Genomic DNA, 17,424 nt, shown 5'->3' on the forward strand with positions numbered 1-17,424 from the left:
GTGGGGTGGGAATGGGGATTTTGCAGTCTCCTTCCCCTAGAGTGGGGTGGGAATGGGGATTTTGTTGTCTCCTTCCCCTGCCATGCCCACCAAGCCGCACCCACCAAGCCACACCCACAAAACCAGTGTATAAAAATCGAATCCCTCACTGATCTTGGAGGCTTTCTAGTCCAAACCCCTGTTCAAGCAGGAGACCCTATACCATTTCAGGCAAATGCTTGTCCAATCTCTTCTTAAAAACCTCCAGTGTTGGAGCTCCCAGAACATCTGGAGGCAAGGACCTCTGTGAAACCCAAGAACAATTCCCTAAGAATCAAACTTTGGCTTAGCAGACCACTTGTTAAAACTAAGAACCTCCGTTGGAAGTCCTTGACTAATCCCTGGAATCTCTTTGCCTTTCTCTTTTCCACCCTTGCTTCTTCTCAACTTGTATAACAAATGGAAATCAGACTCTCCAACCCTACGGAAGTGGCATAAGCTGTTAAACCCTCTCTATTTATATTTGACAAATACACGGCAACCCACTATGATTATTATGTGCATATGTAAATGCTCATTACGACATTTCCTTTCAAGGTAAGCAATGTGATTGCGGACCGTGGAGAAGAAATGATAATTCAAAGAAATTAGACACCTGAGATAAGAATAAAGAAAAAGGGAACACAGCTAAAACAAGCTTACATCAACAACATTCACCATATCTCTCCTTCAAAATCATCCTTTGTTCTTCTACATCCATACAATGCTCCAGACGATGCCTTTTGTTCTTTATCTACACTGATTAAAAATTCAAGGATACTTACTCATATTGCTCTTTTTAAAAATGGCTTTTTCCAAAAGCTTTTCTTTACTATCTATGGCGATTCTCATTCGTTCAGGCCATGGGGATCCCAAAGATGCCTTTTCAAACTGGACTTTGGGCTTTCTTTTTCTTTGAAGATGCTTCACTTTTCATCCAAGAAGCTTCTTCAGTTCTGATTGAATGGTGGAGGATGGAAGGACATATTGTTGTCTCTTTTGAAGGCAGCAAAGTCCACATTGTCAGAGTTCCAAGAAGCACCCCCAATGAAATAAAACTCCAAGGCCTGAAGTTCCTCAAAGTTCCAATTGATTAGAGATGTCATGTTGGCACATCTGAGAAAACGTGAATCTGAAAGTTTCCAGGTTTTCCCCACCCAGTTCAAAGTTCACAACCCTTGCCCCACACCCACAGATCCTCACATGGTCCAATCCATTCTTCGGACTCGACTGGGGACAATCCCCAGTCACTCCCATCCAGGTGCAGGCAAATGGCCTTGATTCCCAGAGTAAAGAATGTTGTTATGGCTCGGTTTCCACCACTCCAACCAAAAATCCCTCCCAATTTTCCAGGCTAAAATATGTGGCAGTCGGGAAGCTAAAAAGAAAAATGGCTTCCAAAACTGACACACATTCTATCCAGAATGGATGATGATTTGAAAGAGGGGTCAAAGCGGCCATCTACATTAAGATTGAGCTGTCCTCTCTCAGCAGAGGGGGGGGGGGGATACAAGGGCACCTATCTCCTGTTTACAACAGTCCTTTCAGCCATTCCAAGAAGGCTCCACACCCATTTGCACTGTTCAGGTGACTCTGAGGGCACAGGTTAACCTCCAAGTGGCCTCAACGACCATCAGGAAGAGTGCTAATGACCAGATGGCTGCAAGGAACATAAATCCTTCCATTCTCCACCATTCAGTCAAAATTGAAAAAGCAGCTTGGATAAGAAACAAAGCATCTTCAAGAAAAAAACAAAGTCCGGTTGCCTTTTGAAAAAGCACCTCTGGAACAGCTTTTCGTTAACTTCCTTTGAAAAAAAAAGTCAGATGCACTATGTGATTATGGTCAGTGGTGCTATTTAGATTGGACCACTCAGCATCACAGGCCCATCTTTTATTTGCCTACATTGATCTATGTTTTCCTATCAGTAGCCAGGATGGCGAACCTATGGCACACGTGCCACAGGTGGTACACAATGCCCTCTCTGCGGGCACATGAGCCACCGCCCCAGTTCAGCTCCACCACACATGCCCATGTGCTTCCTGCCAGCCAGCTGGTCATTGGGTTTCTGCCATGCAGGAGGCATGCGCGTGCATGCACAGGGGGCAGGGCACATGCGGGGGCAGGGCACATGCATGGGGGCTGCATGCACATGCACGGGGAGAGGCACATATGGTGGCCACATGCGCATTGCATGTTAGGGGCGCACATTTGCACACATGCACCCTTTGGGCACTCAGTCCGGAAAAGATTAGCCATTACTGTCCTATAGTAATGCTTACTGTGTCTTGAGCTTTCTCCTTTGGAAAAAATAGGAGGTCCAAATTTTGCTGGGAGTGGAGAGAGAAAGAGAGATTCCTGAGCATTTGTACATATGGAAGATACCTTCTTCAAGCCTCCTTAGATCTTGCAGGCCAATCCAAAAGGAAGCACACAGGGTCTCTTGATCACAGTGTGCCAACAATTGGTTTTAAAAAAGTCAGGAAGCTGAAGGTTCTCACTGGGAAGGCTTTCTGATATCTCCATTGTTGCATCTGGTTGATTTTTAAACGGATTACATTGATTCTGATCATCCACAATTTTTTCGGGAATATCTTTATATTAATGAAAAATTGGACAAACTTAATATACAAAGCAAACTCTAAAGGAATAAATTGGGGACCCTGAGAAAGGAAGTGAAACGAAGCAACACAACGCAGCCCCTGTGATGAATAATATCAGACATTTTATTTAACTTCAAACACATTTGTAAAGAACAATAATTGTTTTAAATAGAAAGCTGTTGAATTATAATTGGGAGTAATTGAAACTCACCACAATATTGAATAAAACATTAGATATTTTTAAACAGTGTTATCTTTACAATTATCTTTGGGGATAATTGGAGTGAAGCCCACGGACTGTTGTAGGCAGAGAGAGAGTCACCCAGGGCCCATTGTCTTCCTAAATTGTTGCTGTCAAGAATTTAATGGGGGACTATTTATAAGTGATGGAGTTGATTCATTTGTCTTTGACGCAGGGGTTCATGAGTAAATGCCAGTCCTGCTGAATGCAATAGACGAGCGGCAGAGGGGGGCGTTTTATTTCCCAAGCATCCGCTTTTTAAATTAAAAGGAACCTTTTGGGGAACGAAAAACAAGGATGTCCTACTTAGAACGCTGATTTCAGCAAATGTGATGTGCCTTTAATCCCTTCGTCCTGTCCACATCCCAATTCATAGCTGTGTCATTGTTGGTCATGATAACAACTGGGGACATCTTGAATCAGGGCTCTGAAGCAGGAGTGAAATGCTACCGGTTTGGGCGAAACGGTTTTTCCGACAATCAGCTGGTTGATGATCAGCTGTGACACGCGATTTATATTAGCTAGAATCATCGGATTTCCTGCTTTCTAGCTAATAAAAATCGCTTCGCACAGAAGATTCCCTCCCCCGCTGCTGTTCTACTGACCTTTGCAGACTCAGAAGTCTTCAAAATGTTCCTTTTTTAGGGCTGCACAATCATGTATCAGGTGCGCATACGCGCAAAGAGTGTGCTCAGTAGCAGACTCACTGAACTGATAGCAGACTTCAGAGGATTACATGGCTGCTTTGAAGTAGACAAGGTTAAGAAAGAAGTGTGGCAGAGTTTCCTAGAGTGTTCTTTATTATGGTTGCCTGCAACCACAAAATCTGGGAAGCTATTTTATACCAAAGAAAATCAAACCAAGGCTGTTTACAGAGTCAGCATATTGCCCCCCCAAACAACCGGGGCCTCATTTTACTGACCTCGGATGGATGGAAGGCTGGGTCAACCTTGAGCCAGTCAGGATCGAACTACTGGCAGTTGGCAGAATTAGCCTGCAACACTGCATTCTAGGAACCCGGTGGCTCAGTGGCTAAGACACTGAGCTTGTCGATCAGAAAGGTCGGCAGTTCAGCGGTTCGAATCCCTAGCATCGCATAACAGAGTGACCTCTTGTTACTTGTCCCAGCTTCTGCCAACCTAGCAGTTTGAAAGCATGTAAAAATGCAAGTAGAAAAGTAGGAACCACCTTGGGTGAGAAGGTAACAACGTTCCGTGCACCTTCGGTGTTTAGTTATGCTGGCCACATGAGCACAGAGATGTCTTTGGACAGTGCTGGCTCTTTGGCTTTGAAATGGAGATGAGCACCACCACCACCCCCCAGAGTCGGGAATGACTAGCACATATGTGCTAGGGGAATCTTTACCTTTACCTTACTGCATTCTAACTGCTGCGCCACCACAGCTCTTGCGTCATTAAATCCTTGTCAATTATCCAGGGTCACATTTGAATTGAATGACACACAAAAGCCACACAAAAGACTTTTGGAGCAGGGGGATATATTGGCTCTAGAACATCAGGTTGCGAAGGGGTTGTGGCCCAGGAGACAATTGACTTGGGCCAAAGTTGAACCCAATGGGACAGTCTTCTGAGAAGACATGCAAAAAATTGCACAGTAAAGAATGAATGATCAAGAAAAGAAAAATAAATCCTGTTCTACAATTACTCTGCCTGCCTGCAAAGCAGGGTTCATGAATTGCTGTAGCTGAGGAATAGCATGTAGACATCATTTTAAGTTATATTTGAAGCCATATAAAGTTAGCTTCTTTTTAAAAGGCAAGGAATTTGCAATTAGGGGTCTGTATGAGTCTGTGTTGTTTAACCATTGGTCTGGCTTTTTATTCTTAGCGCTGCTAGTTTTATCTTGCTGATTTCATGAAAATGGAATTTTAGAAGTTTTGATTTGCTTTTTAAGGGGTTTCTCTCTGTTTTATTTGACAGTTTTGAGGTGAACATTTTAAATCAACGTATTAGATAGCTTACATTTACCATCTTGATACACTGGATTTTTCGTTTACATGAAATGCCTGTGAAATTGAAGCAGAAGTTATTTTAGAGGCTGACCTTTTAAAAACAGATTCAGGTTGCCGGCTATTTTATTTTATTTGTGATTTTGTCCGGGGCTGCATTTGTTGTCAGCCTTTTATGCAAGTAACCTTCATTTTCTTAAACAAAATCTCCTATAAAAGATTTCCCCATACTAAGAACACTGGAGTATAATTTCCATCATGCCCAACCAGTTTATCTAATCAAGTGAAACTGATTTAATAATGCACAGTTTTCTCCTGTGTGGGACTTTCTTTGGAGATAAGTGAGAACCTGCAGCTGGTATAATATATGGCAGCTGATGATACAACCCCATCTGCACTAAACACAATAATTGTGACGTTCTTTCATTGCTCACCAGTATGTTCCTGGGCCCAATACACCAGGTGTCAACTTGTAAAGCATTTCTGGCCTGCTCTCGAGTTGCCATAGGACGGAGTGGGGAGAACTGATGGAGCAGCTTGGCAGCCACAACCGGAAGCACATTCCAAGCATACCTTTTTCAAGGCTGTATCCCAGGTTACCAGAGCCAGCTGGAGAGGCGTCTTTTCTACATCCCGTGAAAAGTGCTCCGTTAGAGAATATATATATATATATATATATATATATATATATATATATATATATATATATATATATATATATATATATATATATATATATATATATATATATATATATATATATATATATATATATATATATATATATATATATATATATATATATATATATATATATATATATATATATATATATATATATATATATATATATATATATATATATATATATATATATATATATATATATATATATATATATATATTATATTTATTAAATTTATAGACCGCCCCCTCTCCCCAAAGGGACTCGGGGCAGTGTACAGACCACAATAAAACAATATACAACTTAGATAATTATAAATACCCATTAAAACAAAATATATGATAGGCTGTACAGTTACACTTAAAAATTAAAATAACCTAAAAAATCTATCCCTAAACATTTAAAATTTAAAATATAGGCTAGAGGGACACAAAGCTACAGTTAGGCCAGGCCAGCTAAGTTAAACAGGTGGGTCTTAAGTTTTTTACGGAAGGAGCGGAGATCAGTCATTATTCTAATGTCGGGGGGGAGGTCATTCCAGAGGGTCGGGCCCATCACCGAGAAGGCCCTACTCCTGGGCATCGCCCGCTGGCACTGCCTAGTGGACGGCACCCGGAGGAGTCCCTCCCTGTGAGAGCGAATCGGCCACAGGGATGTATGGGGCAGCATGCGATCCTGCAAGTAGCTAGGTCCTGTGCCATGGAGCGCTTTGAAGATGGTAATCAACAGAATGTGATTTATGACACACCCTGGGAGGAGGAGGAAAACAGGGTCATAGTTGGACCATAAATTACATAGGGCAGAGCTGACTTCACTCAGGTGTGTGCTGGCATGTGGTTCCAAATAAATAACTGGATGTCTTTTGAAACTTGGCTGGAGGCCAATTAGTTAATTAGGGCATCTGTCAGAATCCTGACACCAGGGGCTCAATCTGCTGGAATTGAATCTGCCTACGTGCTCTGGATATATATAGAGGGGCTGTTGAGATCTACCCTCCTTTCCTGTAAGTTACCTGGGACATGGACAAGACAACAGGCCTTCTCCGTGCTCGCGGAGAGGTCTGGGATTCCTTTTTATTGGAGATACCTTCCTTGCATTTCACAAATAAATGAATTGGCTGCCTTCCTATGAAATTGACGGTATTAAATGTACTCTCAAATATTTTGTTTCAGTGCATTTCATTTTGGTTTGCTTCCCAGAGTCCATTGGGATTAATTTTTGTTACTCATATACGTTTAAGAGCCCTGGTGGTGCCGTGGTTAGAATGCAGTGTTGCAGGCTGGCTCTGCCCACTGCCAGGAGTTCGATCCCAACCCCGAGTTAGGGTTGACTTAGCCTCCCTTCCAAGTTCAGTAAAAGAGAACGCAGATTGTCGAGGGGCAATATGCTGATTTTGTAAGCCGCTTAGAGGGTGTTGTAAAGCACTGTGAAGCAGTATATAAGTCTTAAGTTCTAGTGCTATTGCTATTGTTACGGTATATCAGAGTTAAGCCTCACTGTGTTTGGTGAACCTCATTGCCAAGGATCTTTGTTAATATTTCAATTAACACTAAAAGCTAGTTAGATTCAGTGCCAGTTGTAATTGGGCAGGGAGGAATTTCATAACTGGAATACCTATATTGAAAATATTCTTTGAGGAGCATGCTAAAATAGTGAATGACTGACTATTGTGTATCATCAAGAAGGCATCTCAATTCAGTCTTAATTGCTGACATATATAAAAGTTAAGTCAAGCACCAATTATCTATTAGATTCACTGCTGTTTAATTTAACAAAAAGGATATATTTCCCAGAGTGTTTAGGAGCCAAATCTTTAACTGGGTTATCGAATCCGTTTTGCTTAGATGCCGAAGAAATGGTAGATTGTTATTTTTGTTTCCTTATAGAAAAAACCTTCTCTCCACAATCCTACTAAGAAAAGAAGGAAGGAAGGAAAGGAGGAAAAGAAGAAGGATCTAATAGAGAAAATAGATAAGATCTTAGAACTTAAATTTGAGATAACATCGTACTTAATTCCTCCACCAAAATTGTTGGAGGGATTTCAGACCTAGAAAAGTGATAAATCAATTATGAAACCAAAACCTTGATTACAGCGCTGTCTGCTTAATTATTTGACAAGTTAATTAATCTCCTAAGCAATTGGTATTGCATTGCCATTGCTGCAGTAAAAATAAGCAAAATATAGCTATGTCAAGTCCTGGATATCTTGGCATTACAGAATTTAATACGACACCTGGAAAATGCCTGATAATAGATGCTAAGTGAGGTCAATCTACCTAGGTAGGCATAGGAAGAACAGTTCTGACTTCTTTCCTGAAGGTGTTTTCTGTTGCTAATTATTTAGTTACAACTAATTACAACATGTATTCATTGGCACAAGTTTTTCCCCTGCCTTCCACATGCTATTTCTAGGAGGAGATGCTTCACCTCTTTTCCATATTGAATGGTGTCACATCTAAGGATGGTACCTCTTGACTTGTTAGAACAATGATGGTGTCAGTCTTTTCCTTGCCAGGAGACAATACAATTACAGCTGTCAGTATAATTGATGCTGATGGTTTTTAGGAGAGAAATGGACACAGATTATTAGCTGGTCAATCTTGTTCCTTGTGGTACCATTGCCTCTAGCTTGTTTTCTCATCATTGTTGCTGTTTTCTTTGTAGCCTATAAATTGACTTAAACAATCTGGGGGTGGGGGTGGGGAAACAACTTCTGGAGTTCTAGCAGTAGCTGGAGAACAGAAGGAAGGAGAATGAGATTGCTCCCTTGGTCTAGATCACACTGTAGGATCAGAAGGTGCTACCTGGGATAACAAGTTATTTTGCTCAAGAGGCTGAAGGGCAAGGTCCTTGCTAAGAGTTTGGTGAAAAATAAAAATGGCATTCTATGAGAAATATATACATATATAAAATTGTAGTGCCAGATTGAGGAGCCTTAATTCTTCCCCTCATATAACATTAGATCCGGTGTTTTGTTATTTATCTTACTCACTATCATGACATTGATTGTCAATGACTCCTTGTGGTTTGAGTAGAATTCTTTTTAGCATCAGAACTTCTACCACCACAGAAGATAGTAAACAGTAGAAGTTTCCTTATAGATGGGTCAGACTCAGTGGTGGGATTCAAATAATTTAACAACCGATTCTCTTTCCTAATAACCAGCTGGGTAGGTGGGGCTCAGTGGTCATGTGACTGGCCAACTCAATATCACTCACATTGATAGGCACTTGGCCTTAGTTGTTACAATAAGGGTTAAGTGAAGAGGCAGTTTCTGTAAGCAGGGCAATAAAGATTAGGCTAGAAACAACACCAAATGTTTCCTTCCTGCCTTCCTTACAGGATTAGCCCTGTAAAGTGGGGGGGAAAACCAAAATGAGATTTCTTCCAACAACCGGTTCTCTGAACTGCTTAGAAAGTTAACAACTGGTTCTCCCGAATAGGTACAAACTGGCTGAATCCCACCACTCAAATAAACTATTAGTTTATTTAGTCCAGGATTGTTAACACTGCTTTTCAGAAATTTCCCCAGCTGGGTATGAAGAATCCACAACCTTCCTGCTAAAATATATATACAGTGTACTTGTAATCCATGCTATCTCTTCGGTAAACCATAAACACAACCTTAGATGTTCATTCATATGTCTGGTTTATCCCATTTTTTTTCTTACTAAAGAAATCAGCATGAAACATTGCCTTTAGGTATGCCCAATATCTTTCTCTGGCCATATGTTTTTTTTCCCACAAGATGTGTTTTCAAATGTAATTTCTTAAAGTGTATTTGATATCCTTAAACAGTGGAAATCAAACTGATAGCAAACGAGTTCCAGTTCTTGTGGATTATATCCATTCCCAAGAGTAGATAGGAGCCCCCTATGAACAGACAAAGAAGTTGTGAAGATCAGAGGCATTAAAGCTATTATGACTCTTAATGTAGAAGTTCTATCTCCTTCTCTTGTAAAACCTCTGTGCCATAATTGCTTTTCTCATCACAAGCCAAGGGACAATCCAAACAATTGTGTTATTTCTCATTCTGGTCCCATTATGTAGCACCATATTACATAGGAGGACACACGTATACATTAGACACACTCAGTACAAAAACATCCAGTGTGGCTGAAATCCCACCGCCTTGGATAATGAATACATTTGGCAAGAGATTGTTGTGGGTGCATCTACCTTGCTGTGCAGCGAATAAAGTTCACTCGATGGAAAATTGCATTCCAGGGAAATGCTATCTGACAGTACAAATGTATTACTTGGGGATTAATATGTATTTTATTCACAGCCAAATGCTCAAACAGGGAGGGTTTTTAACGTAGATTTGAATGGCAAGTGATGGAAAGGAAATGATTGGGCTGAGTTAAATGGAGTGGAAAAAATGGCAGCTTCCCATTCTCCAAATGAGGAGATACACCAGTGAAATTGTTCACCCAGGGAACTTTCTATCTCAAATCTTGATGGAAATGCTGAAGTACTTTGACTTATTTTATAACAGCTTTGTCTCTGCCTCGAACCCCAATATCTTTTTGGGTTTGTGTGTGGGTGTTCTAATTGGAGACATATCCAATGAAATTATTGCATTAAAGTTACCCAGATCGCTTGAAGTTATTTAAAAAGGAACAACTCATTATTTCAGATACCTCTAGGAAACCAAACTGCAATTGCCACCAAGTCTGCCTTTCTGAAGATATGCTTACTCAAGTATGAAATGGTAACACCACTGGTTTATTGGTCTATAACTGCTTGGCTCTTACACACATCTCACAATTTTGAAAGATATGCATGCTAGGTACCTGCTCTCAAAGGGGCATCTTAAGCAGATGATTGTGATAGCTGTGGTCTTTATCCCATATGTGAAATGAGTGATATTAACAAACTCCGTTTCCCCTATTGATGTGAATAAAGACCCTTCCCAAAGTTTTACCTTCTTGAGTCTCTAAACTCTGTACAAATGAGATAGATGCCTCCCCTCCCCTCCCGGATTTCTGTAAGCAAAGATATTTTCAGTAGGAAAAAATATAAAAAATATAATCCCTTTCCTTAACTTCTGATTGGATTAAATAAAGGTAAATGTTTCTATGTCCCATGTGTCTGACTTTAGGACATGGTTGTTTTGACTTAAGCTTCCCAAGAGCATGAAACAAACTCCTTGTCCTGACAAAAATGCCTTTTATTAATTTACAGTGAATTCTGCTCATTCACATCCAGCAACGTCTTTCAAGGGAGGATTTACAGTCACAGACCTTCTCTGGCTTGCAGAGCTGACAGGCCGATATCTGCAAAACTTGGCCAGGAGTCTCAGAGAGTCATGAACCAATTAAGCAAACTAATTGTCTCCTGCAAACTCCACTCCCCTTTCGCTCCTCTTTTATGTCCTCTGGGACGGGCCATTCATCGTCCACCTGTGGCCTTACTCCCAAGTTGACCCCTGTTCTTTAGCTGTTCCCTTCGTCTGGCAAGTCTGCACATGTGCACACTGGGAACAGGCTCCAGCTGTTCCTCTGCCTCACTCCTGTCTAGCTCCATAGGCATCAGTTCACTGCCAGATGGCTTCATCCCTGTCTCTGTCTCCAATGCAGAGTCCTCGTCCGAGCCTTCCCCGGCCTCCAGGACTGGCCCATGTTCCTCCCCAACCTTCTTGCCGTTCAACTCTGCTGCCAGTTCCACAAGCCACCAGCAGACCACAACGTCTCTGCAACCTCCTCACTGTTCAAATCTGCTGCCAGCTCTGCTGGCCGCTGGCAGGCCACAACAATGGTGCTCATCTCTGCTTCTTGGCTGAAGAAGCCAACATTGTCTCAAGATATTTCCATGGTCGTGTGGCTAGCATGATTATATGCTAAGCTGCATGGAACACAGTTACCTTCCGACCTAGTGTATTAATAGGTACCTACTGTGGTACCTACTAATCTAGTTGCATTTGCATGCTTTTGAACTTCTAGGTGGGCAGGAGCTGGGGCAAGTAATAAGGGGAGCACCTCATTATGCGAAGCTCAGATTTTGAACCCGGGCTGTCAGCTCTCCAACTGATAAACTCAGCATCTTTAACTACTGGGCCATCCTACCCTTCTGATAAGATTGCAGTCCCCGAATATTGTACTATTTGTAAACAATTATAATTTCTCAGCAGATGGCAAGTTCTGGGTAACCTTTTCTGAATTCAGAAGCTAACTAAGGTGAAGTCCAGTTAGAGTTTGGGCTACTAGAGATTTAATCTGTCCCAGAGAGTTAAAAACCATCCCTGAAGTCAATGTCGTTCATCTTCTATAGTGTAATCAATATGTTATCAAGAATGTTCCAGGGTTTGGGTTAGTAATCTTGAGATATAAGGTTTAACTTGAAGATGATTTCATTTTAGATAATTTTCAATTCCATCTGAAGATTCATGGACCTGGGGAAATATGTGCATAAATTACACCTCTCTTTTGATGGGTACTCCATCACTGCAGGTTTTTAAGAAGAGACTGGACAGCCGTTTGTCTGGATTGGTATAGGGTCTCTTGCTTCAGCAGGGAATTAGACCAAAAGACCTCCAAGGTCTCTTCCAGCTCCGTTATTCTGTTATTCTATGTTGGTCTGTGATAGTAATTAAGATTTCAAATGAAAAAGATATTCCACTCTTATGTCTCTTCTGTTGCAGCTTATATTCATTCTCCTTGCCTTAGGTTTTTTAAATGTTCAATTATGATTCTTTTCATATTTTTAATAAGGACATTACATACATACATACATACATACATACATACATACATACATACATACATACATACATTGTTTCATTTCACTGCTGTATGCCTCTGTCAGAATATTCATGAACTGGCAGAGACATGGTAACAAGGTCAGCCAATGAGGCTTATTTGGAAACAAAAACTTAAGTAAGAAGTCTGGGCACAGCTTTGCTGTATTCTGCTCTGAACTTTGAACTGAAACTCATATCTGCTCTCCTCTGCCTTGTGCTTGCTGGTAACTGCTACCACACTGGAAGAATCTGCTGTTGGTATTGTACATTTATTCAGGTGTTATTACATACTGTATATAAAGAAGCAAATGAATCCTGCTGAATCAGTTACGTATCTGTGTGTGCTTTCTGGATTTTTGCTGCAAACTCTGACAGCCTCCCAGAGTAATTTTTTTGCAAGCTAATTGGCCATATAAACTTGGTCTTTAAATAAATAAATAAAACATTCCCTGCTGCCACCATCACTCTCTTTTATTTTATTATATTATCTTATTTGCTGACTAAATCAAAGACATGATAGCGAATGGATAGTTCATAGAGAATTACTCATCAAAAGGAGAAGAGAACAGGCTCTTACTCTGACCTTGACTGATGACGAAGTGTGTATAATCATTGGAAACTTCAAAGAACAATGAATATATAACATCCATTCAACTTCTCATCCAGACGCCCACCTAGATTATGCAAGAATAAACACACACACACACACACACACGGAAATGTTTGGAATTTTTAGGATAGAAAGCAAGAGGGAGAAAGAAAGCAATCCCTTCCATTTTCAAAAGGCAGGATCTTACTGGTTTCAAACGCCATGCTGATTCGTAGCCCAGTTCTATCTGAATATATATTTGGGATGAAAGATTTAAAAACAGAAAATCGCCGTTTGGGATTATATTTAGAATTCATTTACTGATGAGTTGTTTGCGGATTCATTCATTAAAGAAATACAAAGAGCTTTAGATTTAAAAAGAAAGCAGGAGAAAACAAAGCTGTGGCTTTCCTTTGGAGGGGACCTTGAAAGCTTAGTTCTTAAAACATCTATATATGGATTCCTGCATAGGCCATGTTGTGTTAGATGATTAAATTCCTTTTTAGAAATAGAGAGATACAAAGATTTGATTTTTACCACTTTTTATTGGCTCAAATGATGTTCAAATGATGTTTGTGGTTCTTGCCTTTTATCAGATAAAACAACTTATTGTGACTAAAAAAGTAGAAAGCTTCTGTGAAATACGCAATAAAGCTTGAGGATAGATGATTGATGATAGGTCCATAATCTACAGAGTGCTTATGTATTCTATACCCGCACTTTATATATTTTAGGTATTGGCATTTAAGTTGCTACCCTGGGACAGTAATAAAAGCTACTTACTTATTCTATCCTGTGGGATAATATTACTGCTGACATGTTCAATGCTACTCAGAATCTCTCTGCTACAAATGGCCAGTGCAATGCGATTTGCGAATCTGTAGACGGGGGATAGTAGCAATGTTATTTCTTCTCAATTGCATTTCTTCTGGTGCTTTGGAAGAGGGGGGTCAACCAATTTTCCAAAGCACCAGGAGGCAAGACAAGAAACAATGAGTGGAAACTAATCAAGGAGAGGAGCAACCTAGAACTAAGGACCCATTTCTTGACCATGAGAACCAGCCTTCATAAGCTGTAGGTACTCCATCGCTAGAGGTTTTTAAGAAGAGATTGGACAACCATTTGTCTAAAATGGCATTGGATCTCCTGCTTGAGTCAGACTAGAAAATCTGAAAGGTCCCTCCAAACTCTGTTCTTCTATCATGGATTTTACAGTTATATGGGATCTTTGAAAACTTTGCAAATTTCAATAAAGGAGAATATTTGTAGCTCAGGGTCCAAGTGAGAGGTTCTTGGTTAGTCTCCGAACTTGGTGGTATTCTTGCAGACATTTCATTACATTTCATCAACAGTGCACTATGATGTTGTCTAGTTTGGGTAATGAAACATCTGCAAGAAAACAACCAAGCTCAGAGCCCACCAAAGTAATTGTTAATTGTGAAGTGGTGTCCCACCCATCACGACCCCATGGACAATGTTCCTCCAGGCCTTCCTGTCCTCTAACATCCTCTGGAGTCCATTTAAGCTCATGCCTACTGCTTCGGTGACTCCATCCAGCCACCTCATTCTCTGTCGTCCCCTTCTTCTTTTGCCCTCCATCTTTCCAAGCATTAGGCTCTTCTCCAGGGAGTCCTTCCTTCTCATTAGGTGGCCAAAATATAAGTTTCATGTTCAGGATCTGGCTTTCTAAAGAGCAGTCAGGGTTGATCTCCTCTAGGACTGACCGGTTTGATTGCCTTGCATCCAAGGGACTCGCAGGAGTCTTCTCCAGCACCCTAGTTCAAAGGCCTCAACTCTTTGGCGCTCAGCCTTTCTTATGGTCCGAATTATGGCCCACCAAGGACTACATTACAAATTTCACTTTTTGGTATAGACTTCCTTTTTTCTCTGCTAACTACACATTTTTTCTAGAGTCCAAATTCCATGATTCAGTTGAAAGGCTATTGTACGTTATTTGCTAATTATTTATCCTTTTGTGCCTTCTGTTATGTGACTGAGCCATTTCTACAGGCACAGGCAAAGCTTTGTTTACTGTTGCAGTGCTTCTGACACAATCATTTCTTCTTCCCACCCCCAAGAATTTCAAGATACTATTGCCAAGGGTGTTATAAAACAAGGAGAGATTTCCTTTAATATTGTATGTTCCTCTGTTGAATAAATGAAGTGTGTGTATATGATTTTCTTTATTGATTTTCTATTTTGGAAGGAAAGCATTACATTAGCTAGAGAGCTGAGAACAGGAGAATACTAAATACATCCCAGGTGTAATTCATATCAAATTAATTACGTTGTACTCGGAAGGGATGCTCAGATGCTTTTAACTGGGGAAGTGTAGAGATTCTACCGGGACTGGAAATTCATTTGATAAACTATAGTTATTTTAAAGGCCAATGGACAATGAATTAAGATAATGGTAGAAGCAAACAGTAGAACCTCTGCATGGTTGTCATTGTGTTTTCTTGAATTGTCTAGAAGAATATGAAATGCATCACACATCTTGCTGTTTTCATTCAGCCTAATGAATGAATCCAGTAGCCAATTTCCCATGTACCGTATAACATGTATGAAATGGCTTGCCTTGAAAAGTTGTGGGTGGAGAGGGAATGGGGATTTTGCAGTATTCTTCCCCTGCCACATCCACAAAGCCATGTTCACAAAGCCACACCATGCCTACAAAGCCATGCCCACAGAACCGGTAGTAAAACAATTTGAATCCCACCACTGGTCTGAAGACCTCCTCCTTCTTTGCCCAGGCTTTTGGTCAGGGTTGCGGCAGCCCCTTTAGGTTATGGGGGATGGTTTGTCTTTGTCCTCATCCTGTTTTGTCAAGTTTGCCATCTTTACTCTTCATGTGATGCTGTTTGCTTGTTTTGATGTTTTAAAACAATTTGTAAACAACTCAGAATCATTGGAAGGCAGGAGAAATATAAATTCTCATTCCTATTATTTCAATCACTGTAGTGGTTCTGTTTTTTAAAAAATATATATTTTAGACATTTTTTTCCCGCATTTCTTTCTCTCTTTAGTACATCACTGTGCAGATACCTTCTTGAACCTGCCAGTCATCTAATGAAGGAAAGTTCTGGGTCTCTAGTTCTAAGTTTCCTGTGAGAATTTTTTATTTTGCTGTTGATCTTGATATCCAGACTACAAGAAAGATGCTGGCCGGCCTTAGAAGTACCTTCCAATAACTTTATGTCAAGAACATTATTAGCCATCCAAAGTCTTTTGCATGGGTGGCTATAATAATCTAATAAATCATCATAAGCACTATAATCATCAGTCAAAGAACAAATCCTAAGATGATCAATTAATTATGAAATGATCCTGTTCCAAGGCCTGATCTAAACTCCTGCTCTTTCAAGATCATTTGTACCCCTTATTTGACCAGAGTTGATTTCATGGTGGCGTTATCCCATTTGCAAAGACCAACATATGAAAAGACATAGAATAGAGTAGAGGGTGGAGGGTAGGAATAGAATAGAATAGAATAGAATAGAATAGAATAGAATAGAATAGAACAGAATATAATAGAATTCTTTATTGGCTAACTATGAATATGCAAGTAATTTGTCTCCAGTACATAAACTCTCAGTGTACATACAAACAGCAAAGTAATAATAACAACAAAGGATAATAATCATAATAATGATACCAATAGAAAAGGGAGTGGATTTCTTTAAATCTTTCCAAGCAACTATTGTAAGTCTTCTCAAAGCCCCTAAGCATAAGGTAATCAGACTGCATTATACCTTTATATATTGTGTTTGTTTCCTAACAAGAATACAAGTGAGCACATTGGAAATCAAGTGGGACTGGTGTAGTAGTAAGAATCTCAGGCAGAATGAATGCTAATAATTGCACAATGAAGACAGGAGACAAGGACTGAAGTAAAGCTATTTAACCAATGTCACTCTCAACTCATATGCAATTCTTTTTTTCCGTTTTGATGGGTGCAGAAAGAGGCTACAACCCATTGACTTCATTATCTGTAGGGAATTCTCAATGAACCAGTGATCTTCTGACTAGGCGTACGCAGTGAAAAAAGGACTAATGATGTCGGTATTGCAAAGTCACTTACAGACTTAACATTTCTACAATTAATTCATTGTCTTTCTATCTAGTTAAAATTCTTTCCTGAATGTTCTCTTGCTTCGACATCACGTGACCTCTACTATCGCAGAGATGACAAATTCCACAGAGATGACACATAATTCAATTTTGCAGTTACTAAGATTGTTGGCTGAGCAGGGATAAGAATATCCAGGGAAAGGATTGAAGTCTGGGAAAAGGGACCCTTGTCAGTCAACAGGAATGCTTATTGACAACCAGCTTATTTGGAACTAAAGTTTTGGCAGTACAAGAAAACAATACCCAATGATACAATAGGTGGCCATCAATACCCCAATCAACAACTAAAAGGCCACACACAGCCAGGCACCACATAAATACTACTCATAGAATAACCTAAAGAACACATCCTGCAAAAGAGAAGTCCCCTGAGGATGGGCTCCAGCATGAGCCTCAAAGCTCAGAAGACTAAACCTCTGATCTTGGTGGGCCGACCCAGATTGGAT

At 40.2% G+C, this 17,424-nt stretch overlaps 1 long non-coding RNA gene across 4 annotated transcripts in view; it reads left to right on the forward strand.

Annotated features, from left to right (window-relative positions):
- The window catches only part of LOC309398191, a 188,813-nt gene that overhangs the window by 121,090 nt on the left and 50,299 nt on the right, over positions 1 to 17,424 (forward strand). For 3 of the 4 annotated variants that reach the window (XR_014176363.1, XR_014176364.1, XR_014176366.1), the window contains 2 exons: positions 5,269 to 5,473; positions 6,232 to 6,649. The exons of the other annotated variant lie outside the window; for it this stretch is intronic. This is a non-coding gene — a long non-coding RNA (uncharacterized lncRNA). Of the gene's footprint in view, positions 1 to 5,268; positions 5,474 to 6,231; positions 6,650 to 17,424 lie in introns of those variants that run through there. 4 annotated transcript variants of the gene reach the window in all.

The sequence above is a fragment of the Natrix helvetica genome (genome assembly GCF_964273705.1).
Source record: "Natrix helvetica genome assembly, chromosome: 12".
NCBI classification, from domain to species: domain Eukaryota; kingdom Metazoa; phylum Chordata; class Lepidosauria; order Squamata; family Natricidae; genus Natrix; species Natrix helvetica.